General features: G+C 34.8%; 1 protein-coding gene across 1 annotated transcript in view; it reads right to left on the reverse strand.

The window, feature by feature from the left end:
* Positions 1–27,500, reverse strand: part of LOC135201641 (uncharacterized) — a 638,256-nt gene that overhangs the window by 423,117 nt on the left and 187,639 nt on the right. Inside the window, exon 2 of the mRNA XM_064230737.1 lies at positions 6,951–7,013. The gene's annotated coding sequence lies outside the window, so the exon portion shown is untranslated. The remainder of the gene's footprint in view (positions 1–6,950; positions 7,014–27,500) is intronic.

The following is a 27,500-nucleotide window of genomic DNA, read 5'->3' on the forward strand; positions in this document are numbered from 1 at the left end:
GAGCAGCTTCTCAAAAATCTTAGATAAAACAGGGGAAACTGAAATCAGCCTATATTCGCAGGGGCATTAGGATGGACCAAGTCCATTACTGCATTACCTGACCTCAGATAATGCAGCAAAGTTTCCCTTCCTCCAAACAGAAGGAAAACATGCAAGTCCAACTAACCTTTAGAAAATCATAGTAAGCTTAGAAGTCATGAAATCAGCAATATGTTAAAAAAAGATGAGAAAGCTTCCGTTAGGATCCATGCTACCATAACTGTCAAGGCCCAGAGGCCAAGTTTCGACTTCTCTAGACCTGAAGGCCATTGAACACAACTCAGGCTCTGGAAAGCATGACTGAGGCAACACCAAGGATTCACACTGATACCTCACAAAGGTTTGAGCCAAACTTTCTTCCTGGAAAACATGACTGAGGCAACACTAAGGATTCACACTGATACCTCACAAAGGTTTGAACCAAACTTTCTTCCTGGAAAGCATGACTGAGCAACACCAAGGAATCACACTGATACCTCACAAAGGTTTGAACCAAACTTTTTTTCCTACAGTTTAAAGTAATAATATAGGGGAGGTAGGCTTGAAATAGGGGAGGCAAGCTTGAATCAACTACAAAGTGATGACCTGACTGTAGACTATCACTTTAGGTCTCATCACCAATAGAAAGCAAGATCTCCCTTTCACATCCTCATTATAAACTTTCTTATCGTTCATTTACAACCTGAGCTTGACGCTAAGTTCGATAAAATTGAGCCACTCAAAGCTAATTGTTCCTGCATAAAAGATAAGCTTCTTGTTTTTCTTGATAGGCAAAAATACCTTAAACCATAGCTTAACTTTAATAATGAACTTGACGATTTTAAGAGGAACACTCCTCTCAATAAACGTCTTTAGGTGATCAGTAATATTCGAACTTCTAAAAATATGGCTCTACCTAACCTCAAAAAAATCACGCTGAATAACATCCTAATTGGCCTGAGAGTTCCAGAATACCTTTCTTGAAAACTAACATCAGAAACAACTTGATCCACATCCACATTAACCTTAAACTGTAGTCAAATGAGCTCACCGGTAAACCTACTTCACAAGATACAATCCCTGTAATATCCGTGAATACAAGGTCTAGCCGGTTGCCAGACTAGGGAATGGGTTCATTCAGTAACAATTCACAACCAGAAATAGTAAACAGACCTAACGCAGCAACACCGTGATTTTCTGTGGCAGTAACTGAGGTCAGTATGATTAGCACTGTAATTGCCAATGATAACAAAACAAATCTTGGAGTCAGCTTCATAAAATGCTGCCACTTTTGGCAATCAAGCAGCCATAAACAGATTTATCCAAATCCGGGCTCCTATAGCTAGCAAAACATAGACCTATTCTGCTTCCACAGACTTACCCACTTGTGTTTCATAACATTCACTTACACAGAACCACTCCATTGACCCTTGCAATGGCATTTCGATTGAATAAAATGGGCTTCTGAAACCCTGGAATCGGTATTTACGAAATATGTCACAAATCAGACACACGAGTTTCAAAACAAAAGGAAAAATCAAAACCGAGAGCAGCAACATCCAAGTCCTTCTAGGTTTATATAATCAACAGACAATACTCTATAAAATACGAAATTTCCCTGATAGGTTCTATGGACCGGGATTACGTTCAAACAAGACCAAAGAAACAGCAATATATAAAACAAGCATAAATGAATACTTGCAAACTTAACAAAAATGGAACAACATATGCATGGGAAAATCAATAATGAAAAGTGTATAATTACAACAAGATCAAATTATCGCTCGAATGCAACTGATCAACTGGGTTGAGCCGGCATGTCCACAAAGGTTAAATACATCTGCACATTTGCCAGACACTGAAACAAAAGCCAAAGAAACTGGTAAGGGTAAGTAAACCCCTTGTTAACCACCAGGCATCCTAGGGACTTCAGCTAAGACTGTCTTACACACACGCCTTTTGAAAAAGTAGAGGAAGAGGGACCTAAAAGCACAGTGTACTCCAATGTACACCCTAGCAAGAGGGTTGATGATAACCGTTTCCAATTTTTGGATAATGGCCATTTTTCAGGGACAGGAACCAGTTCGAAGGTCAAGGTAATATAATAGTACCAAGGCATATTTTTTCATAGTCTACGACCAATTCAAAGTCCAAAAACATTGTTTTAATCTTTACTTATTTTGAGTAATCTTAATGAGTTGATAGCCTAGTGATTCCTTTCTAGACATATTTTTTTAACTTTTTTACGCTGACCTACTGTTTAAAGTTAGAGCCAATATAAATATCATGTTTTCTTAATCATAAAAGAAATTTCTAACCCCAATGAATTTGACAAGGTCACAGGTGAAGCTAAAGAGAAGAATTTCTATTTTCCTTTGATACAGTTGAAACTTGATAGGTAATAAATCACTGCCATCCCCGTGCCTGAATTTGTTTCCCCTCGGATGCAGGTTAAATACGTTTCCCCTCAAATGGAGGTCCATTGTTCCCACGGAGAGGCAAGTTAAATGTATATTTCCCCTACCATTCATGTCAAATCTAGATGTATTCCCTTATATAGAGTCTAAATACTTTTCCCCTCAGCCACAAGTGAAAATTCCGTGGAAGTAAACAGGTGAGCCTCGCAAATAAGTGGGTGCTGCCTAAGTCGACCCTTTAAGCACCTAAGCAACCCTCAACTTTCCCCTTTGCACGTCCTGCCCTCACGACCGTTCCTCATATCTTTCAAACACAGCAGGAACGTATGAAAGAGATAAAGGGCGTATTTGCCAAGGGGTGTATGATATCGCCACCGGCTGTAATTCCAGGGAACCCGGCCAAGGAAGAACCAACTCTCAGAGAGAGAAGAGAGAGAGAGAGAGAGAGAAAGGATTTCATGGAATTAGATCTATGCGCAGGAGTGAAATTGTAGCCTCGCGTCGGGGAAATATCAATTTGCGGAGAAGGAATGGTGCGTAATATGGAGAGAGAGAGAGAGAGAGAGAGAGAGAGAGAGAGAGAGAGAGCCATATTTATTTACTGTGCACCGCAACACGCATATACACATACACAATTACATATTGAATACAAATATACAGTCATCTACAAATATAGTTTATTATCGAATTCACCATACCTGGGACTACCTTACACCAAAGGGGGAATATAACTGAGTAATGTTTCTGCTCCGGCCATGATTCGAACCGATGAATATACTCCGTTTTTTTTCCCATCTGTCCATCCGCCTGTGGTGTTTTTGTATGGTAACACTGCGTCCCGGGCTTTAGACAGTTACATTCAGCTTACATTCAACGATTATAATAATATCCTTTTTCGAATATTAACGGTGTAATTCGCATACAGTAAATTATTTAAAAACACTTTTCAGTTGCAAATGTACACCCAGATATCCTTTAATTTACCTAAAACTTACACATAGCGTAACTATCTAAAGCCCGGGACGCAGTGTTACCATATGCAAACACCACAGGCTGGAGGACAGATGGAAAAAAAAACGAATATAGTTTTGAAATGACGATAGACGATGACTTTGAGCACCCTGCTAACTGGCAAGGTTGTAATTCCAAAAGCTAACCAATGAGATTTTGTCATCGTGTTCATCAAGCCACAAATATGGTTTAATATAGAATTTTCCGAGTTTCGTTGTTTCTGAATCCTGGACGGTGCTTAAGTACTTTATTAATAATAAATCACCGTGGGGCTAAGTTATCCCCAGGATATAGTGAATTAGGCATTAAATTATTATTAAGGAATAATATTTATGAAAACAAAGACATACACATGGACGTGACTGAGAGGGTTTCTCTCAAAGCTGTTAGCAATCCGGGTACCCGCCAGTTTTCAGGTTACTACCCTATGCCCTTTCAGACCTGGTTGCGCTCACGATAGTTCCCTAGGGCCCACGAGTCTACAATGGTTCGAAGCAAGGTCCTTTCGATTGGTTGACAAGAGTGCTTCTGATCACATCAAGTCACCATTTATAATTTTTTTTATCTAACTATCTACCTACACACACACACACACACACACACACACACACACACACACATATATATATATATATATATATATATATATATAATATATATATATATATATATATATATATATATATATATATATATGTATGTGTGTGTGTGTATGTATATATATATATATATATATATATATATATATATATATATATATATATATATATATATATATATATATATATATATATATATAGTATATATATATATATATATATATATATATATATATATATATATATGATATATATTTATATATATGCACACACACACAAACACACATATATATATATTTATATGATTATAATGGCTTTAGCACGTGATTCATTTGTCACACATATCCACAGGTGAAAAATAAGAGACGGGGTGTAGGTCAATGACTTGGAAATAAAGTCGAAACCGGTCAGTTCCTACACCCTATCTCTTCATTTTTCACCTGTGGATATGTGATACATATACAAATACATATACGTACATATATAATATTCTGCTTTATGAATATTCAAACAATTCCTGTAACATGTGCGGAACACTTGACTACTGCCGATACAGATTCAAATAAACTAAGGAGACGAATTAGGACAAGTGCGTGCTCAACGTTGTCCCACGAAGCAGGTAAATTTCAATGGAGCACTTCTAAGTAGGAACAAGATTTGTCACACACACACATATACATACATACATACATACATACATACATACATACATACTATATATATATATATATATATATATATATATATATATATATATATGAATAAAGTGGTTTTTGCCACGATGGAAAAAAATGAAAAGCGAGATAGCCAAGCACTTTCGGTCTGGTACGACCCTTTACTCGGGCACAACTGATCTTACAGAGGAAAAACATAGTCAAAGTAGGCTTAATATCCAAACTGACATTACAAGATTAGCAATAAGGTCGATTTCACTCTACAGAAACGAAGAAACGCCTGAGGGCAGGATAAGCGAATTTTTAGGCTGCCACACCTTGGAGGATACACACGTGGCCAACAGGTGATTCATCCAGAAAACAATACATTTTGAAAAAACAAGGAGGCATATACAACCTATTATCATGAACCTTACAAAAATGTTCCCAAAAAAATTAATGAAAGGACGAAAAAAAGAATATAAACATATATATCGAGAGGAGAGAAGAGAGAGATGGAGAGAGAGAGCAGAGAGAGAGAGAGAGAAGAGAGAGGAGAAAGAAATAATAACTATATACATGTGGGACTAATTTATTAGTAGTTCATTTATTTTAAGGTCCTTCATAAACATTTTACAAATATACAGGTCCAAATGGTACAATCCCGGACTAAGATTTAGGTTGTTTTTATTAGTGATTCGCATAATTGCTGATTCCAGTAAATTTCTTGAAACATAATCATTAGATCTAGCAATTACAGACGTATCACCCCAATTAATGCAATGAGATTTTTCACTCAGATGGATAAACAGTGCATTTGAAGTCTGGGCTGTTCTAACTGAATACATATGCTGCTTAATATGTACAAATAAAATTTTACTTGACTGACCAACGAAAAAAAAAAAAAAAAAAAAAAAAAAAAAAAAAAAAAAAAATAAAACGATGGGCAATCCTTACAAGGAATTTTGTAAATGATGTTGTTATTTGTTACTGGACTATTATTAATTAGCATATCTTTTATGGTATTGTTATAAGAAAACACTACATTAACATTAAATGATTTAAATATTGATTTTATGGTTTCAAATCCACGAAAGTACGGTAAGCCAGGTACATTTTTAGGCATTTCTTTTTGATTAATAGTAACACTATAAAACTTTTTGTGAGCTTTTTGATAACATAAATCAATTATATGAGGTGGGTAGCAGAGATCGTTTCCTATCTTTTTTTTTTTTTGTATTCTATTTCTTGGTCAAGATATTGTGGACTCGTGATACGCAAAGCACGTAGGAACATAGAAGAAAAAGTGGAAATTTTAATATTAAGATGGTGGCCAGAATAAAAATGTACATATGTTAAATTATTTGTGGGTTTTCTATAAATACTGAATTTACATGGGAAAGATTCTCTATGTATTAATACATCTAGGAAAGGGATGACATTGTTATATTTAATTTCAACAGTGAATTTTATGGATGGCACTAAATTATTCAATTTAGACAATAAATCATTTACATCGATATCAACAGGTAAGACTACTAAGATGTCATCTACATATCGGTACCATTTTAAGGGGATAAGTGTGATATTCGGGAGGTGTTGTCTTTCAAAAAATTCCATATATAAGTTTGAAAGGAGAGGTGATAAAGGGTTACCCATGGCCATACCAAATATTTGTTGGTAATATTCTCCATTAAAAATAAATCTGCAATCTCAAATACATAACTTAATCAATGAAATTATGTGACTAACAGGCATAGGCAATTCATGCAATACAAGTTCATTACTTGAATATTCTAGCACAGAGTCAATAGGGACTTTTGTAAACAAGGAACATACATCAAAACTGACAAAGATATCACTAGGGTTTAGTAAAATGTTATTTAATTTTTCCACAAGATCAAGAGAATTCCGGATGTGTGAATTAGATACAGTTCCTAGCAGCGGGGATAACAATTTATTTATACATAGCATCACGTTTTATATACTTCGTGGTCAAGTTATTCATATATATATGTATATATATATATATATATACACATATATATACATATATATTTATGTGTATATATTTATTAATGTGTGTGTAAAACATTGAAGTAAAGGTATTTCTTTGCAAGTGCTAAAATAAAATTTAAAAATAATAAATACAGTTCCATTCTTACAGCTACGTAGAACCCGAGAGAGAGAGAGAGAGAGAGAGAGAGAGAGAGAGAGAGAGAGAGAGAGAGAGAGAGAGAGCAGTTACTCACCGTTAACGATGTGTATGAGGTGCAGCATAGCGTAGATTGATAAGACTGCCCAGGACTCCATGGCTGTGAAAAGAAGAAGAAACGAATTAAGTCATTACAGGATAATAATGAACCGCTTACTCCAGTAATTACAAAGCAATAATGAACTGCCTCATTAGGGTGCAAGATGAATGCCTCATCGCTGCTTGATTACAACTGATGAGCTGATGATTATGATGCGAGATTACAGGTGATCAGCTTACATCTTCGCCAAGGTAACTCTCTCTCTCTCTCTTTCCTTGTAATCAACACAGAGAACAGCAGGTTTCGCGTTTTCTTTGATATCACCTCTCCCGTTCGAGTGAGAATTATTTTTACTGTGCCCCATTCATCTTTGGTACGCTACTGCTCTCTTGCAAAAGATAAATTGAAAACACAAGTCTAAAATCGATCATTTTGACGACTAAAGAACATTTTTTTTTTTTTTAGAAACACTTCGATTTATTGTCCATTATCTACTTGTTAAGCTATTGCTGTGTGATCGTTTTTAGCATTAATATTCATTCAAATGTATAATAAGTCTAACGATTCATCCGTATGTGTAATATCACTATTTTCATATTTGCATAGACAAATGTGTGTGCACACACACACAAATATATATATATATAATATATATATATATATATATATATATATATATATAGATATAGTATATCTATATATATATATATATAAAAAAAATTTTAAATAAAATTAGTATATATATATATATCATATATATATATATATATATCATATATATACACTATAATCTTATATACATATATATATATAATATACATATATATATATATATCATAGATATATATATATATATATATATATATATATATATATATATGTATATATATATATATGTATATGAGAAAAGGTTTCTAAACTAACACTGAGATATATGTAATAACCACTTATGCAAAGAAAACTGTCAAGCAACCCTTTTTCTACTTCACTGATACTTGTTGCCCATGATAAAAGGTATTCATGACACATTTATAAGTGTTTTTCTTTTTCTTCCTCAAGTGGGCCAGCAACACCTGAAGAAGTGAGAAACCTACCAATGTGAGTATAGAAGTACATTTCTAAATTAATATATCACGACCCCAATATACATATAATCATTAGTTATGTTCTACAAATATTTTTCGCCCCGCTGTGACCAGATCATAGTATCTGTATTACTGGATATTTTTTGTACTTAGAGTTAATATACATTTCCCTGGTACTTAAAAATCTTCTTATTCCTCTCTCTCTCTCTCTCTCTCTCTCTCTCTCTCTCTCTCTCTCTCTCTCTCTCTCTCTCTCTCCTTTAGCCTTGTTAGTGTTGGTTAATAAATGGCAAATATACAACAGCTTTGGGTAATTTCAGCAATGAAAAAAACACAACAATATTAGGGTTGTTGTCTCTCTCTCTCTCTCTCTCTCTCTCTCCTCTCTCTCTCTCTCTCTCTCTCTCTTACACACACACACACACACACACACACACACTCGTCGGCAACACAGCAGACCCACGATCACAAAAGAAGATTAAAAAATGAAAAAAAAAAAAGTTGAAGGTTCAAAGAATATCTAATTTCCTGCTGAGATACTTGAGTTGACAGGTCCAATAAAGGTGTGTGTGTGTGTCTGTGTGTCTGTGTGTGTATGTTTGTGTTCATGTAAGTCTAAGTGGGCGTGTGCGCTGGAGTATTTTTTTTTGTGAAAAGGTATGCGCGTCTATGTCAGATAAAGGGGGAGAAGGTGGATGATGGAATAAACGAGGGGAGTGAGAGGAGAGAAAAGAGTAGTAGGGAAATACCGATTTCGCAATTGGAAATTCTTCGAACCACCTACGTCAAAGAATGTTTATATATATATGTACTATACATATACATATATATGATATATATAGCTAACATATACTATATATAATATATATATATATATATATATATAGATATATATATATATATATATATACATAATATATATATATATATATATATATATATATATATATATAATATATAGATATATATATATATATAATATATATATATATATATCTATATATATATATATATATATATATACGTGTATGTGTGCGTGTTTACTCTAAAGCAACTCCGTGTTGAAAGGAACAGATCGGTGTTTTGCGTGTGTGTGTGTGTGTTCTCTCTCTCTCTCTCTCTCTCTCTTTAAACTGAATGCTTTCCACAGCAACAGTGTGGAAGAGTTGAAAAGAAAGGTAGACAAAATCATTTGGAGGACACTGTGAATGAACAGTAAAACCTGCTCCTAGAGGTAAGTGAGAACACGATGTCTCCTAGGATGGACTAATAAGTCTTTCAGACATCCTAATCCTTGTAACTCCTTGTCACTTCATCTAACCACCATATAAGACCGCGGGCCCTTTCTTCACAAATACTTTTGTTGCGACCGCGTCTCTCTCACAACTTTTCGACCTTTCTTGCATCAAGGATATAGCGCTAATATTTATAATTACTCGTCACAACAGTTTCCACCTGTGCAGCCAATCTCTTAACTACACCTTATTGTATTATATAGATCATGTTTAATGTATAGTCTACATAATTAAAGTACGTTATGTGTGAGCGGGTGGAAACTTTTGCTCTCTATAAAACTCCCAACGATACAAATATGTATTCAGTATGACAAAAGAGACTCCTCATTATGTTCAACGTTTTGTAAATTTGTTCATAAAAACTGAATGAACAGAGAGATGAAAAAATTTGCAACACTTCTCCGCCTTCAAAGAGCATACGAGAGATTCTATTCAGCATTTTCCACAGTAGAGAGAGAGAGAGAGAGAGAGAGAGGAGAGAGAGAGAGAGAGAGAGAGAATATAGAAATAAGTAATAAATTTTTAAATAGTAAATGTTCCCCCTGATGTTCTAAAAAAAATATTTCCATTTCGCTTCGAACTTTTTTGCTACTTGGAAATTGACAATTATAAATCAACTTAGGCAACAGCCTCTTTCTTACTTCCTCTTAGTTTTACATTTACTGAATTTCATTTTCTCGGGGCTAATAGATTCTTTGAACTGTGGGGGGCCCCCATTCACCGTTCTTCATTATAATTCCCTCCGGTTTTTAAGCTCTTTGCTTCCATCAAGGTCAACCTCGTTCCTCGAAATGCTCCTCAAGATTTAGCGTCCATCCAACTTAGAGAGAGAGAGAGAGAGAGAGAGAGAGAGTTCAACGATATTAAAGAGGAGTTGTTAGCTTGAAGGCCTCCAAACGTAGCATATTTTTTGCCTGTTTATTTGGTTGTTTCTCTCTCTCTCTCTCTCTCTCTCTCTCTCCTTTGGTTTGTTGGGAAGAATTGACGTTGTTAGCTGGTTCACTTCTGCGATGCGGACTTTGATGCTCTGTTGTTTTAGGAGGGCATTCACCCTCCCACCTCCTTTCCCTCTCCTATCCCACCCACCTCCTCTTCCTCTCTCTTCCCCCCACCATCTGCTGATGTATGCTGGCTAACTGTTGTTTACATAATGGTTGCTGATTTGCATGTTGATGTATGCTGGTGGGCACGCACTTCGCTTTAAAGTCGTCGTGTGTTCTGTGTATTTCTTTTTTATCTGCCAATGCTTAGTGACCCTTGTTCGGTTCAAGGTATTTCTTTTGATTTAAAATGCAGATGTTGAGACTCGCGTTCGCCTGTCATTGTGTCTGCTGTTGCATTGAAATGGATTTTGTGCTTTTCTTCTCCAGGCAAATAAACGGCTGCCTGTAGTCGAGGAAAGCAGAAGGGATGCGATGCGGTTGAGCAAGAAAAGGACCGCGCTTTTTCGCTCTGCTTGCAAAAACTTGCCCTCATTTTGAGACGCGTCAAATAAACTCATACAATATAATTCTATGTATCTTATAAAATACCATGTAGTAGATTATTATCAGTATATTCTCTATGAAACTCAGAATTCGTGAAGCAATTCATCCACTTGTAAGGAGCTGCACGGAACAAATTTCCTTCAATGGAATCAGCCTGGCCTAAGGATTTACAGCCTCATAGCACTTATGGATGGTCGTAGATCAGTGGGAGGGCCTGGAGTCATCCAGATCCTCCAAGGCGATTTCACAAACTGTTAGTCTTTACAACGGCCCTTCACTTCACTGAGATCACCGGAACAGAAAGGGAAACTGGAGGAATTTGATTACTGGTGATATCACAGTGGGAATTGGGATTAGTCGAAGCCCTTTCAGTGCTCTGTGACGACGGTCCATAAGTGCTATGGCGCAGAAACTCCCCAATGGAGGAGAATCTAGGTCCCTTGCTACCCCGTGTGTGCATACCCATACACAGAAAGACTTCCATACAAACATGGGAGAGTCTTCGTCAAATGATTACTTTTGTATAACCTCAAAGGGAAATATAAACCTTCCTGGTAAAGAGGAAGAAGTGACTGTAGTTGAAAAAACAGAAACCAGCACCAGGAACTCAGTCCAAAGAAGAATCCAGCTTGCTTGGACCTATTTATATAGTTTGGCTATATGATTATGCCCGCAATTTCCTTAGAGCAGTTTTCGTGTTAAGTTTGTATCGTTAGTCAGCGAAGGAAAGTTCATTTCGTAAGTGGAACTAGGAGAGAGCTACACATATTCACGATTAAGAAAATGCATGAAAGCATGAGAGATTAAGAACATATATAAACTGCGATTTGCTACAAGAATGACGTCACGGCAAAGAACGAAAGAAGGATACGGGAAAGGCAATGTTGGACTTGCGAAGCGCTAAGTTGGAATATGTCTGAAAATGGATCAGAATCGTGAGACCCTTTAGCCATGACAAGATGTTGAAATCTGGACTGCTCGTTAATGGAACATTGCAATATGACGCACTGAGATGGGGCGAGAGCACTACGCAATTGAAATCGAAGTGAAGTAGTACATGTTGCAGGAAGATGACACACATCTAGACCAATTTCAATAAACGCCGAATTTTACTAAAATTAGCCTCATGTACTTCGTAACTGTACTTTCATCAGATTATATCCTTCATCCTTTAAGACAAAAACAGGAAGTACCCATTACTTTCAAAATAACAGGCAACAACTTGAATGACAACTAATCAGTCTGTCGTACCAAACAAACAAACAAACAACCGCTCGATATTATATATATAGTATATATATATATATATATACATCTATATATATATCTACCGCATATATATACATAACATATATATATCTATATATATATATATCATACAATACAATAAATATATATAAATATATATTATATATATAAATAATATAATATAATATATATATATATCGTATATATATATATATATATTATATATGTGTGTGTGTGTGTGTGTGTGTGTGTGTGTGTGTGTGTGAGTGTGTGTGCGCGTGTATACACATATATAAATGTGTATATATATACATATATACGAGCGTATAGTACATCCATGCGCACAACTGTATATACACTCATGCCTAATTCGTAATGAAGGTCCCTATTCTAAAATGAGAATTTTTATGATAATAGGCAATGAAAAGAGCTTTTGTTTCCTATTTTATCCTCATCAAAAGGATACAGGGAGACAAAGGCCTCCCGAAACAGAATTATATTTCAGCAGTTTACACTGGAATTGTTTGTGGGATTAAACGAATTCGTAAACAATTCGTATTATACTCGCATTGACTGTTCCAAATTAACTCTTCCGACCCCGGGTAGACTGCTGTAATGTCAGGTCGACTTAAACACAACAACAACAACAACACATTCATGCATACATACATACCCTTGTGGTAAATGCATTGGTTGCTTGTATTTCTGCAGAGAGAGAGAGAGAGAGAGAGAGAGAGAGAGAGTAAAAACGTCCTTCATTATATATAATATAGATATAATATATATATATATATATATATACATATATATATATATATACATATATATATATACATATATATATATATATATATATATATAGTATATATATATATGAATGACATTTCTCCCTCTCTCTCTCTCTCTCTCTTTGTCTTATATATATATTTATTATATATATTATATATATATATTATAATATATATATTATTAATTATATATATATATATATAATATATATATATAGTTATACAGGAGAGAGAGAGAAGAGAGAGAGAGAGAGGGGGGGGGGGTTTGGGGGACTGAGGTGGGCAGGGCGAAGAAAGGTTTTGGTTTACGAGCAAACACTTACTGAAAGTATTAAATGGTTCTCAAGGACCGTCAGGGGACCGAGACTTTGTTTAATCTTGAGTTTTGATTGGAAAGAAAACACGACTTGGTTTTTTAATTGTCTATTGAGTTGTTTGCTTCTGAGGTTGCCCTAGAAATTTCTTTCCAACTTCTCTATATAAAAAAAGGTCTTAGTATAGATAGAAATATCATGTACTTAGATCTTGTATTAAAGGACATTAATTACTGACTAAATGTGAGTTTTGATTAGCTCTCTAAGGTTCTTGTTGTTTGTCCAGTCGTTTAAAATTACTTTCAAACACTTAACAATAAAAAAAAATTTTAACTGAATAGTTTTTTTTTTATAATTTCATCGAATTCAGTAACAACTGCCATAGCTGAAGGACAACTTTCAGACAATGGATGCAGTTTTAAACTATTTTTGTGTATTGCCTCTCAATGAAATGCTTTGATATTCAACATTTTTGGAAATAGTATTGAACCTCGATAACAAATCTAGATAACCACATCCAAAATTGTAGGTTAATTAAATGGTTTCCAGTAATTATTTGCTTTTGTGCCTAATTTTAGTGTCACAATCTCGATGCCCAGTAATCATCCGCAATGACTTTCGATGTGAATAACAGAAATTCGGCAGATATCTCTGATTCAGCCATTTAGCTGAACAGTGTGGTTACCCTGTCATTTCTCAACTTCTAATGACAATTAGCAGAGAGATACATTTGCCGAAGACTTGAGATTCAACCCGTGATGGAAGTTTGCGATAGGAAAGAAAAATTAAATATTATTATGATATTTTTAATATTCTTGAAAAGGACCCTGCATCTACCGCGCAAGGTCCGTGGTTCGATCCCTAGGTATTGGCAGCTGTGTCGAGAACACTGTGGGTACCAAAAAATGCCCGTGAAAGTTAGTTTATGCTTTTGTGTTTTGTTGAGAGACGAATATTCAGTGTTCAGACGACAGAGAGAGAGAGAGAGAGAGAGAGAGAGAGAGAGAGAGAGAGAGAGAGAGAGAGAATGGTACTGAGGTGTCTCGACCACTCGACACAGTACCTTACCAACGACGGGAATTTCTTGGAATCCACTGCGTTCTCGACACAGCTCCCCGATACCCAGGGATCGAACCACGGACATTGCGCGGTAGATGCAGGGTCCTTTTCAAGAATATAAAAAATGTCATAATCATGTTTCATTCTCTTTTCTATCGCCAACTTCCATCACGGGTTGAATCTCAAGTCTTCGGAAAATGTATCTCTCTGCTAATTGTCATTAGAAGTTGAGAAATGACAGGGTAACCACACTGTTCAGCTAAATGGCTGAATCAGAGATATCTGCCGAATTTCTGTTAGTCACATCGAAAGTCATTGCGGATGATTACTGGGCATCGAGATTACGACACTAAAATTAGGCACAAAGCAAATAATTACTGGAAACCATTTAATTAATCTACAATTTTGGATGTGGTTATCGAGATTTGTTATCGAGGTTCAATACTATTTCCAAAAATGTTGAATATCAAAGCATTTCATTGAGAGGCAATACCCAAAAATAGTTTAGAACTGCATTCATTGTCTGAACGTTGTCCTTCAGCTATGGCAGTTGTTACTGAATTCGATGAAATTATAAAAAAAAACTATTAAAGTTAAAAAAATTTTTATTGTCAAGTGTTTGAAAGTAATTTTAAACGACTGGACAAACAACAAGAACCTTAGAGAGCTAATCAAAACTCACATTTAGTCAGTAATTAATGTCCTTTAATACAAGATCTAAGTACATGATATTTCTATCTATACTAAGACCTTTTTTTATATAGAGAAGTTGGAAAGAAATTTCTAGGGCAACCTCAGAAGCAAACAACTCAATAGACAATTAAAAAACCAAGTCGTGTTTTCTTTCCAATCAAAACTCAAGATTAAACAAAGTCTCGGTTCCCTGATGGCCCTTGAGAACCATTTAATACTTTCAGTAAGTGTTTGCTCGTAAACCAAAACCTTTCTTCGCCCTGCCCACCTCAGTCCCCCAAACCTCTCGCTCTCTCTCTCTCTCTCTCTCTCTCTCTCTCTCTCTCTGTGTGTGTGTGTGTGTGTGTGTGTGTGTGTGTGTGTGTGTGTGCAGAAAAACTCAAACTACCTATACATTTACCACAAGGGTAAGAATTGATATATCAGCAGAACCGTCTATTGCTTACTTGAATTGAGGACACTATCAAAATATGCCATGAAATAAATGTGACACTTTCAGGTTTTATTGACTCAATTCATGTGTGTGTGTGCAAGGAAAAGGGAGTGGGTTGAATTTTTGTAAACGGATATGGCGATCTGAAATTAATCAGAAAAAAGAAAAAGAAAACAGCTCTATTATCTAGAACAAGTTGGATAGTAAATGTATAGTGCAGCCTCGAGTGGAGGTTTTCGTTTCAGCTTTAAAGTCAGTCTGGCTTGCCAATCGAGCTAGTGGAAAAACAACTAGAAAGAGAAACGATATCTCTTACAATTACGGGTTCCAAACAGTGCACAAGGCCACAACGCCCTTGATTCTGGCATCAATTAGAATCAATCTATTAACAATTTTAATTCATCTGCCACGGCTCTGCACCAAACACTCAACAAACTTGAAAACATTATTCTATCACAGATACCCTGGGGTTTCACAGTTCAAATTTATGCTAATAAAAATAACACTTGCAGCTGATTCGTAGAAAACAATAACAAAGTAAACGATGGGCAAAACGAAGATGTATGCTGAAATACCAAAAGTGAGAAAATACAATATAAACAGAGAAAGATGTTGCAAGACCAATTGTCAAAGGAATGATACAAGCAAATGCGCGGTAGTTAACAACTAATAAGAAGGCAAACTAATTACCTCATGTTGAAATCATACATATGCTTTTGGCAACTGGAATGAAATCTACTAAAGTCCTCCGTATGAATAACTTCGCTCTGGTGACAGAGAAATAATTCCATTATGAATCACTAAATTACCTCACTTTCCATACAAACATTAGCCCAACTACAGACGTTAATGAAGAGGAGGTAATGTCTTATACATAAAAAACTACAGACGTTAATGAAGAGGAGGTAACGTCTTATACATAAAAAACTACAGATGTTAATGAAGAGGAGGTAACGTCTTATACATAAAAAACTTTCCCATAATGAAGAGTTATTTAATGCAGATCCGATTACATTACTTCTCTCACGGGAAGGCACTTTGGGCACTTTTCTTGGAGGCATTTCTAAGATAACAATGAATTCTGTTCAGACGCAGCAAAAGTAATGCATCAAAACAGAACTATGATTCCTAACCGTACTTAGCATTTGTTTCCAAACTCGACGTTAGTCAAACGTGTAACCAATCACTTCAGGCACAACCCTAACCAACGGGATGCATATAATTACTTGGCTTACGTCACAAAACAACATGTGGCTCTTAAGCTATACACTTGAATACTAACCATCTATCTTAAAGTTTCCGTAGGGAGTTTAATTAAGTTCTCACTACAATTTCTGATTTACGGAACAGAGTCCTAAAGGGTTTACACTAGAACACACATCCACTAGTTAGTTAGTTAATTTATTGACAAAACATACAATACGCTATGTACTTACATAAATTTATACAAGAGTACATTATTTTAGTTACAAAAATCATTGAGAACAAAACATAGTTTTACACACAAACATATGTACTCACACCATATATATATTTTGTCCAAAACAAAACATTAAACCTATAAAATGGTAGGTGAACACTTCACTGATATAATCCCAGTACATCATGAATATACCTACATAAATCAACAACTAAATCAGGCTCCACATCCATCAAATTAGCCACACTTGCAAAGTTCAACCTACTAAATCTTGTACGGCAACCGCCAGATAAGGGACAAGAAATAAGTACATGACTTTCTGATTGTACACTACTATTATCACAGTGGCAAGTTCTTGCATAGGTTCGGGATTCTGCTCCATCTACCTGTCTCCACCTTCAGATTATGAGACATCAGACGCAAGCGTGTGAATGACACTCGGCAGAAATCTGGGACATACTGGGTAGTAGAATAAACCATATGTACACTCAGGGAAGGGTTTAACTCAGACACATATGTATTGAATTTCGTGGCATTTTCAGCTCTCTCGCGTACTTCCTGTGCAAACATTTCCAACGAATTTTGCTCCTCATTTTGTTCTAACATGTTTGCTAAAAAACTATAACCCGGAGTTCCGTTGTCTCTGCACAAATCAAAGACGTAATTGAATGGCAATTCTTCATCTATATTTTCTCTCTTGGACACCAAAAAGGATTTCTGTTTTCTTCTTATGATATCCTTACGGGCAGAATGCCTCCCTCCATCATACATAATTTAATCTCGTGTTCTTTCGAACACCAAGCAAAACTTTGACTAACTTATTATACTGTTTTTTTTTTCTATCCCTTTAATATTATTAGTTGTCCAGGATTTCACAGCTATATAACAGTGTTGACATTACCGCTGCATCGAAAACTCGTTTTTTATATACATATGGCATTTGGCCTGTTAGCCACACAAAAAATTGTAAACTTATTTACTACTGCCTCGCTACGGCTCTCGTGCAGACTAATGACATCACCCAACTTGCCACTATCCACGAACCACGCTCCAAGGTAAAGATATCTCTGAGTGTATCTCACTAATACTTTCTACATGTAAGTCTGTTTGACCCTCATCATCATTATTTATCACAAAAAAATTTAGTTTTTGACTCATTAATAACCATTCCATATTCAGCACAAAATTTACATAATACTTTAAACTTTTTCTTGCCACATTTCTCTACTTGTAGCTAAGATAACCGCGTCATCCATAGTAGTAGAACATTTAGTGCTCCTAAAAATCCATCGGAAGCAACGGCTTCCTGCAACATACGCACCAGCCTGTCAATGTATACAATAAATAATATACAACTTGTTGGAGCACCTTGTCGAACACCAATGGTGGCATTAATTACTGCTGACTTCAAAATGTGTTTTGTACATGAATACATTGCCTTAATTGCCAATAACATTCTCTTACCACATCCGTTTTCTTTTAAAACATCTATCATTTTGTTCCTAGGTACTCTATCGTACGCTTTAGAAAAATCAACAAATAAGACGTACAATTTTAATTTCTTAAAACTTGCAAAATCACACAACAAGCGTAATGCTAATATTTGTTCAATACAACTCCTCTTTTTTTGAGCACCTGCTTGACACTTATGTATATTACACCACAAACGTAAACGATTAAGAATTAAAATATCATAAATTTTCGCTAATGAATCCATTATTGATATACCTCTGTAATTTCCACACATCATTTTATTCCCTGTCTTGAATATTAAAACTAATTTGCTAATACACCATGAAACTGGGTAACTAATACATACAAACATCATATTAAACAAGATTAGTATAGAACACAGCCAGTTCACAGGCAAGCAATTCAATATTCCGGGACAAATACCAATATAACTTTTATTTTTGTTTACTCCATTCAAGGCTTCTTTCAGCTCTCTCATGGAGAAGGGATCATCGAGAACTGGAATATAAGGTATATTCTCATAAAGTTCTATATTAGAATAATCCGTACTATCTACGATTTCCGGATTCAGTAAATCTTCAAAATAGTTTTTAAACGTCGTATCGTTAGGCTGGTTACCCTCATCAGAATCAACATCCCCTTTCCATGATAGACTTCCATATAAGTTTATTATCATTTGATTGAAGAATCCTAGCCCACCTTGGTTGATTTCTATCCCATTCATGTCCTGATGATACGTGTTCCTTCTTACATCTCGCAGCAGTCTCGGCAATACAATCAAAACTCGAAGTCAAGGCCATCTCCAAGTCGTTGCTATCTTCTACAGCTGGTGGGGAAATATCTTGTAAAGTTCTTGCAAACAACTCCACATCGATTTCTTTATAATTTAAAGACTTCCTTGCATAATTTTCCGCTGGCAATTTTTGTGCATAAGTAGATTGGTTAAGGGCAACTGATCGACTTACAAGGTCTTTAATAGCTAATGTGTTACTGCTTTTTAGCAATAAAGTAACCGATATCGGTGCATGATCTGACCCTTTAACATCCTGGTGAACATGAAGTTCCTTTATCAGACTTAGGCAAGTTCTTTTAGCCAAACACAAGTCAATTTCTGAAACCCATCTTCTTCCTTGTCTGTACGTTAATTACTTTAAAAATTTTTATCTTGAAACTGGAGATTATTTACAATCACCAAATCATTGTTATTACAAATATTAATAATGGCTCTACCATGATTATTAGTCACTGCATCTAACCCCTCAGAATACTGGTACTACATTACAAAGATGGGAGATTTTCATTACAAAGTGATAAGATCTACACACACGTCTTTTCACCGACAATTGATTACGCTTAGAATCTAGCTAGTCATCATCACATGAATTGCTGATGCAGTCATGTGCAATATTGGAAAAAGCGTATGACTTATCACGACAAAGCCAACATTGATTGCTTCAAGGAAAACCAACTTTGACTACTTCAAGGAAGCACAAATTTTGCAACTTTTAGGAATGTCATTTCATATATGAATACTTCCTTCACGAACAACAATCGATTTCATGAGCGCACTTTTAACACACAAAAAAACTCAATTTATTACAACGCTGACAGGAATTCCAATAACAGTTCCCCAAACAGAATTTTCTTCATTTTTATGTTACAGTACACAACAGTTGACTACTTCCCCCTTTTCTGAGCCAGCAACTTTTTGTTTCCTGCTGATATTCCCTTTATTCTCCTTTGTTCCGAACTCTGTCAATGAGTCCAGTGATTTTCATGGCAACGCATCTCAAGAGTAGTTTCCTCACGTCCTGTACAGGCACACGGACGAGCCAGAAGGGGTCATCCTTGGGACTTCTGTGTCCTACTGGAATCGTCTCAGGTCTTCTTTTTCTTCCTATGGTCAAATTCTCTGAGTAACTGAAATCTCCCTCGCCAGCTTTCTCCGTCTAAGCCCACGGAAGCGCACTCCAAATTAGTGCCAAAGGAGAACAAGACTTTTGGTTCAATTCCAAATTTTAGGTGGGCAGATCTATGGTAGATTCTAGTGCTTCAATGGTCAATTCAGATCTAGGGAAGATTCTAGTGTTTCCCTGATCAAAAGCCAGGTTCAAAAGTCAGATCTATGGTAGATTCTAGTGCTTCAATGGTCAATTCAGATCTAGGGAAGATTCTAGTGTTTCCCTGATCAAAAGCCAGGTTCAAAAGTCAGATCTATGGTAGATACCATTTCGCTGATCAAAAGTCATATCAATGGTAGATCCTAGTGTTTCACTGGTCAAAAATCTGATCTATGGTAGGTTCTATCGTTTTACTGGTCAAAGTCAGATCTATAGTAGATTCAAGTACTCCATAAATCAAAAGTCAAGTAAAACCCCTAAGAGGCTACAGACAGGAATTTCCCTTCATTTCTTGTTATGCCAGCCGCAGTCAATTCAAAAAAAATTTCAAATCAGCGGTCGCCTCATTAACTCGGTGGTAGGCGAGCTGCCATCCATTTCTTCAGGACGATCTGTAGAGACACAGGGCAGTAGTAGCTTTATTATTTTGAAGAGATTACAGGAGTCGTTAAAAACAGGAAAAAGGAGGTCTGAAAGATTACCCAAGGGTAAGATAATTACGTAAGCTCTCAAACCGATCAACAAAAGTGCCCCTCTTTCTGTTTGTCTCGTAGACGTGGCTCTGGTTTCAGCAAGGCAAACAACAATTTTTTCCCCCTCAAAAACTGTTTATTTCAATGGCTGGTACTATACATACACAGACACACACACGCACACACACACACATATATATATTATATAATATTATATATATGATATAGTATATATATATATATACATTAATATATATAGATAATATAGAATATACATATTATATATATATATATATATTATCATAATATTAATTATATAAATATAAGAATATTAATATATATATATATATATATATATGATATATATAATACATATAATATATATATATATATATATACATATATATATATATATATATATATATAATCTATTATATATATAGATATATTATATTAATATATATGAGATAATTAAAATTAGATATACCTATTATATATATAGATTAATAGAAATAGCATGAATATATATATGTATAGATGTGTATATGTGTGTGTATGTATACTATATATATATATATATATATATATATATATATATATATATATATATATATATATATATATATATATATAATATTATATAGACTCAGGAGGGTCCATGATACACGTTGTTCAAAAAGGCAAGTTTATTACAGAAATAAAAAACGTTTCGCACTACTCAGTGCATCATCAGTCTGTGAAAAGTAAAAGACGCAATAAAATACATTATTAGCATAAAAGGAATTCACAATGCAATTAAAATTTACAAGTTAAAACAGACTCATGATGCACTGAGTAGTGCTAAACGTTTTTTTTTTTTAATAAACTTGGCCTTTTTAACAACATGTGTATTATGGACCCTCCTGAAATATATATACATATATATATATATAATATATATATATATATATATATATATATATATATATATATATATATATGTATATACAATATATATATACACATATATATTTATCTATTAATTGTTCACTAACACATAATCAAGACTATCCAAAGCAACCTGCATGAACTGTAATGTGTAATACATCAACAATTACATCAGTAAGAAGTGCCTACATGCAGAAACACGTAAGAACTTCGTACCCAATCCCCCCCCACCCCCCCCTCCCCGCCTCCCAAACCACCCCCCCCCCCCCCACCCACACACACAAAATAGAATAAAACGCCCAAATTTTTCCGCAACGATAAGAAGCCTGGAAAGAAAAGAGGGCGAGGGGAGATGAGGGGAAAAGAGAGATAGAGGGAAGAGAGGGGAAGGGAAGCGGCTTCTGCTCTTTCCCCTCAGCCATCATCTTTCGTCTCTTAGTCCCTTTACACTTGATTTCCTCGGCGATGAAATGTCTTCATTTCCCCTCAACGCCTCTTCCTCCCTCTCCACTCCGGAGGGCAGGCGGCTCCTGCTGCTGCTTCTTCGGCAGCCCTTTCTATATACATCTTTCCTACACGCTCCGGTGCCTTCACTGCCGGACGTCAACAGAGCTGTTACTTATGCAACTAACATCCCATACGTGTGTATATATATTATATATATAATATATATATATATATATATATATATTATATATATATATATATATATACATATATATATATATATATATATATATATATATATATATATATATATATATATATATATGCGTGTGTGTGTGTGTATAATAGGGTGATGTAGGAAATGCAGTGTCAGTTACATAGGGCACATGGACGAGGATCCTGCAAGAACAAAAGAACTTTGTGCATTATAGAATTTACCAATACATACATGCTCGTACACACATACATTCACACTTATATACACACACGTACGTATATGCGTGTATGTGTATATACATATGTACGTATGTATGTGATATATATATATATATATATATATATATATATATATATATATATATATCTATATATATAATATATATATATATATATATATATATATATATATATATGCAGAAACCTTATAGCCCTCCCCCCACCCCCTTGAATGGGGATACTCAAAAAATGAAATGAGGCTGCTAGGCTTACGCCCTTTTCTTGACCTCTTCTTGTGGATTATATATAATATATATATATATATATATATATATATATAATTATATATATATATATATATATATATATATATATATGTATACATGCATACGAACATATATATACACATACACGCATATACGTACATGTGTATGTAAGTGTGAAGGTGTGTGTACGAGACCTTACCTTACCTTACACCTTACAGTTCGTTCGGGTTGCCCCAGGTCCCTCAGTGTGAGGCACCTCTAATGTCTACCAGAGAGTTGCTAGTACATCTTCCGGTATATTTTGCATCTTCCAATCTTGGATGGTCTGGGATGCAGTTTAGATATTTGTCGAGCTTATTCTTAAACACATCTACGCTCACTCCTGATATATTCCTCAGATGAGCTGGCAACGCATTGAATAGACGCTGCATTATCGATGCTGGTGCGTAGTGGATTAATGTCCTGTGTGCTTTCCTTATTTTTCCTGGTATTGTTTTGGGCACTATTAATCTACCTCTGCTTGCTCTTTCTGATATTTTTAGTTCCATGATATTTTCTGTTATTCCTTCTATCTGTTTCCATGCCTGAATTATCATGTAGCGTTCTCTTCTCCTTTCTAGACTATATAATTTTAATGATTGTAGTCTTTCCCAGTAGTCAAGGTCCTTAACTTCTTCTATTCTAGCTGTAAAGGACCTTTGTACACTCTCTATTTGTGCAATATCCTTTTGATAGTGTGGGTACCATATCATATTGCAATATTCAAGTGGACTACGAACATATGTTTTACAAAGCATAATCATGTGTTCAGCTTTTCTTGTTTTGAAGTGCCGTAACAACATTCCCATTTTTGCTTTACATTTTGCCAAAAGAATTGCTATTTGATCCTTGCATAACATGTTCCTATTCATCATCACACCAAGGTCTTTAACTGCTTCCTTATTTGTGATTGTCTCATTATTAGGTCCCCTATATGCATATAGCTTTCCTTCTCTGTCTCCATAATTTATTGATTCAAATTTATCAGAGTTAAATACCATCCTATTTTCCTCTGCCCAATCATATACTTTGTTAAGGTCTCTTTGTAGAGCGTTCCTATCTTCATCACAAGTAATTTCTCTACTTATTCTTGTGTCATCAGCGAAACTACTCACTACCGAATCCTTAACATTACTGTCTATGTCTTCAATCATAATAACAAACAGTATTGCAGCTAACACCGTACCTTGTGGCACACCGGATATTACCTTGGTTTCATCCGATTTCTCATCGTTTGCAATAACTATCTGTTTTCTGTTGTGTAAAAATTCTTTTAACCATCTTCCTACTTTATCTACGATATGTGTTTTCTAATTTTCTTTGCTAATATATTATGGTCTACTTTGTCAAAAGCTTTTGCAAAGTCTAGATAAACCACATCTGTTTCATTTCCGCTTTTCATATTTTTGAATATGTTCTCACGGTGGACTAACAGTTGGGTTTGTGTACTTTTTCCGGGTACGAAACCGTGTTGTCCTATATTAAACAAATTATTTTTTATTAAATGTTTCATAATATTTTTCTTCATTACCCTTGCATACACTTTCATAATATGTGATGTTAGACTCACAGGCCTATAATTACTTGCCTCAAGTCTTGATCCACTTTTGAAAGTAGGGGTGATATATGCTAATTGTGCTCATCATAAATCTTGCCTGTATCTACACTTTGTCTTAATAATATTGCAAGTGGCTTTGCGATAGAATGAACTACTTTCTTTAACAAAATAGCAGGGATTCCATCAGGCCCTGCAGCAGCTCCATTTTTAATTTCATTAATTGCCTGCACAATATCAGCTTCATTAATTTCTATGTCAGCTAAATATTCACTAATTTTCGTCCCTTACTTCTATATCATTATCTTCATTATCTATTCTAGGGGTGAATTCTCTCTTATATCGTTCTGCCAGTATGTTGCAAATTCCGTTTTTTTCATTCGTTAATCTCCCTTCAATTCTCAGAGGGCCTATTTCTATTCTTCTTTTTATTCATCTTCTTCGCATATGAGTATAATAGTTTGGGGTTTTGTTGATATTTAATAGGGTTTTTTTCTTCCAATTCCCGTTTTTCATTTTCTTTTGATTGTATAAATCTTTTGTTCTGCATTTTCTATCTTACTTTTTAGTTCTATAACTTTCCATGCATTTTTTTCTTTTGCAAGACCTTTTTTCCACTTTCTGATTTTCTGGAACAAGATCCTTCTGTCTCTTGGTATGCATGAATGATGTTTTACTTTTCTTCTTCGGTATATATTTATCCACTATTTTCTCTAATATTTTATATAATATCTCCGTATTTACCCTTATGTCATCGCTTACGAAAATGTTATCCCAATCTTTGTTTAATTCTTCATTTATTTCTGACCATTTTTTATTTTTACTGTAGAAGTTGTATTTTCCATATCCTTCCCACTTTTTCATTTCTTGCTTATCTCTGTTTTCACTTGCTTTGGAATGAACTGTTAATTCTATGACATTATGGTCTGAAATACTCGCATTATAAACTATTATTTCTTTAACATAATTCATCTCGTTCACAAATACTAGGTCTAAAGTATTTTTCCTTTCTTGTTGGCAGGTGATTTATTTGTTGAATGTTGTATTCTAGTAGCATATCTAATAGCTTTTCGAATTGCCTCTTATCTTCTGCACTACTATTACTCTCTTTTTTATATGTATAAGTACATCCACAATCTCCTATTCGTTCTTTCCATTCTACGAAAGGAAAGTTGAAGTCACCAGATAGGAGAATAGTCCAGTCCTTGTGATTTCTACATATATCATCCAATTTTTCAATTATTAAGTCAAACTCTTTAGTATTAGGAGGTCTATATATTTCTATGTTCATTAATTTTTCAGATTCAAATTCTACCGCTATTAGTTCACATTCTGAGTTACTATATTTCTCATATATTTTTCCTTGTTTTTTGTCTTTCCCATATATTGCGGTTCCCCCTTGATTCCTATTTTTTCTATCTGATCTATAAGTTTGGAACCCTTTTATTTGATCATCATTCCCAGTCTCTTGGGAATACCAGGTTTCACTTATATTCATTATATCTATTTTCTTTTCAATTTGGGTTAGTTCTTCTAAGTACTCTATTTTTCTTTTTGAGTTACTCGTAACTAAACCCTGCGCATTCATCACTATGATGGTTTGCGTGTTTTCTCCTTCATTTAATATTGGTAGTAATAAGGATTTTATTTTCCCATGTCTCTTTCCTGTTCTGGTGGATGTTGTTCTTTTTTTCATTTCCAGAAATTCTGACATTAAAAAATCCAACTTTTCCATAATATTTGATCTTCCTTCATCATAATTATTCATTTTGTGTCTGAATCTGCAATTTTCTCCGTTTCTGCAATATCCTCTTGCATAATAAATACAGTTATTATTCCTTGAGTAGAATTTTGGAGCTGATGCATTGAAATTTTTTGCTGACATCTCTGCATATCTCATTGGTGGTTTGCTTTTCTCTTTTACCTGATATTCTTGATTTCTCTCTTTATTTGTTTCTTTCTTATTTTGGATTTTATTACTTGGTTGGTTATTTATTTGATTATGATTCATGGCTACAGGGTGCATATATTTGCATTTTTTTGTCGAACTTACATCCTTTTCCTTCTTTTAGGTTTTTGCATATTTTTGGATGCAGATCTCTGCAATCATCCCCATATCCATCTAGGTATGCACATTTACCATATATTTCATAGTTGTGACATACCTTAGGATGTTTGTAGTAACATCTTTCTCCAAATCTGCAATTCCCTCTTTTCAAAAGGTTGCAGATTTTGTCTTTCTTGTCTATTTTTTCCTCTTTCCCGTCATTGTGTAGATCTGGGTAGAGCCTCTTCGGGAGGGTTTGCTTTTCTGTTGCCATATCGTAATTTATTTCTTCGTAGGTATGCTGCTTTATTGCCTCATATGTAGTATCAATGAGTATCTCTGCATCCATACTTTTATCTTGTTCTTTGTTTTCCTTATTTTTTTCTGTCATTTCATTTTTGTTTACTTCTCTTCCGTTTTCCTCTTCTTCTTCTTCTTCTTCTTCCTCTTCCTCTTCTTCTTCATCCTCAACTATTTGTACATTCAATCTTGATTTAATAACATTGTCTATCCATTGATAGACATGTTGAATAAAAATTCTTGTATCTTTTCTCATATCTTGCATTACCTCAGCACACTGTGGATGGGTCGGAATGTTGCATGCAGCACATTTTCTGATTAGGTTTTGTGGATTGACTATGCTATACCAAACCTTACACAGTTTGCATGCTTTTGGCATTCTTTTTCCTAATGCGTCAATTAGGATATTCACAAGATTCACCTTATTCATTTTCTTTGTCGGAATATGTTGGTTTATGTATATTTTCTTTATGAGTCTCTTGACCACTTGGATTTTATTTGGAACTTCTTCAATTATTTTCAAGATGTTTTCATTAGATTTGTTCCAGTTTGAAGGATTATATCCTTCTAATATATCTATGAATGCTTTTGTATCTTTTTGGTTAGGACTGTTGCTGATTTCATAGATGAGAAATGCCAGTTC

This window comes from Macrobrachium nipponense, chromosome 23, assembly GCF_015104395.2.
Source record: "Macrobrachium nipponense isolate FS-2020 chromosome 23, ASM1510439v2, whole genome shotgun sequence".
Taxonomy (NCBI): Eukaryota; Metazoa; Arthropoda; class Malacostraca; order Decapoda; family Palaemonidae; genus Macrobrachium; species Macrobrachium nipponense.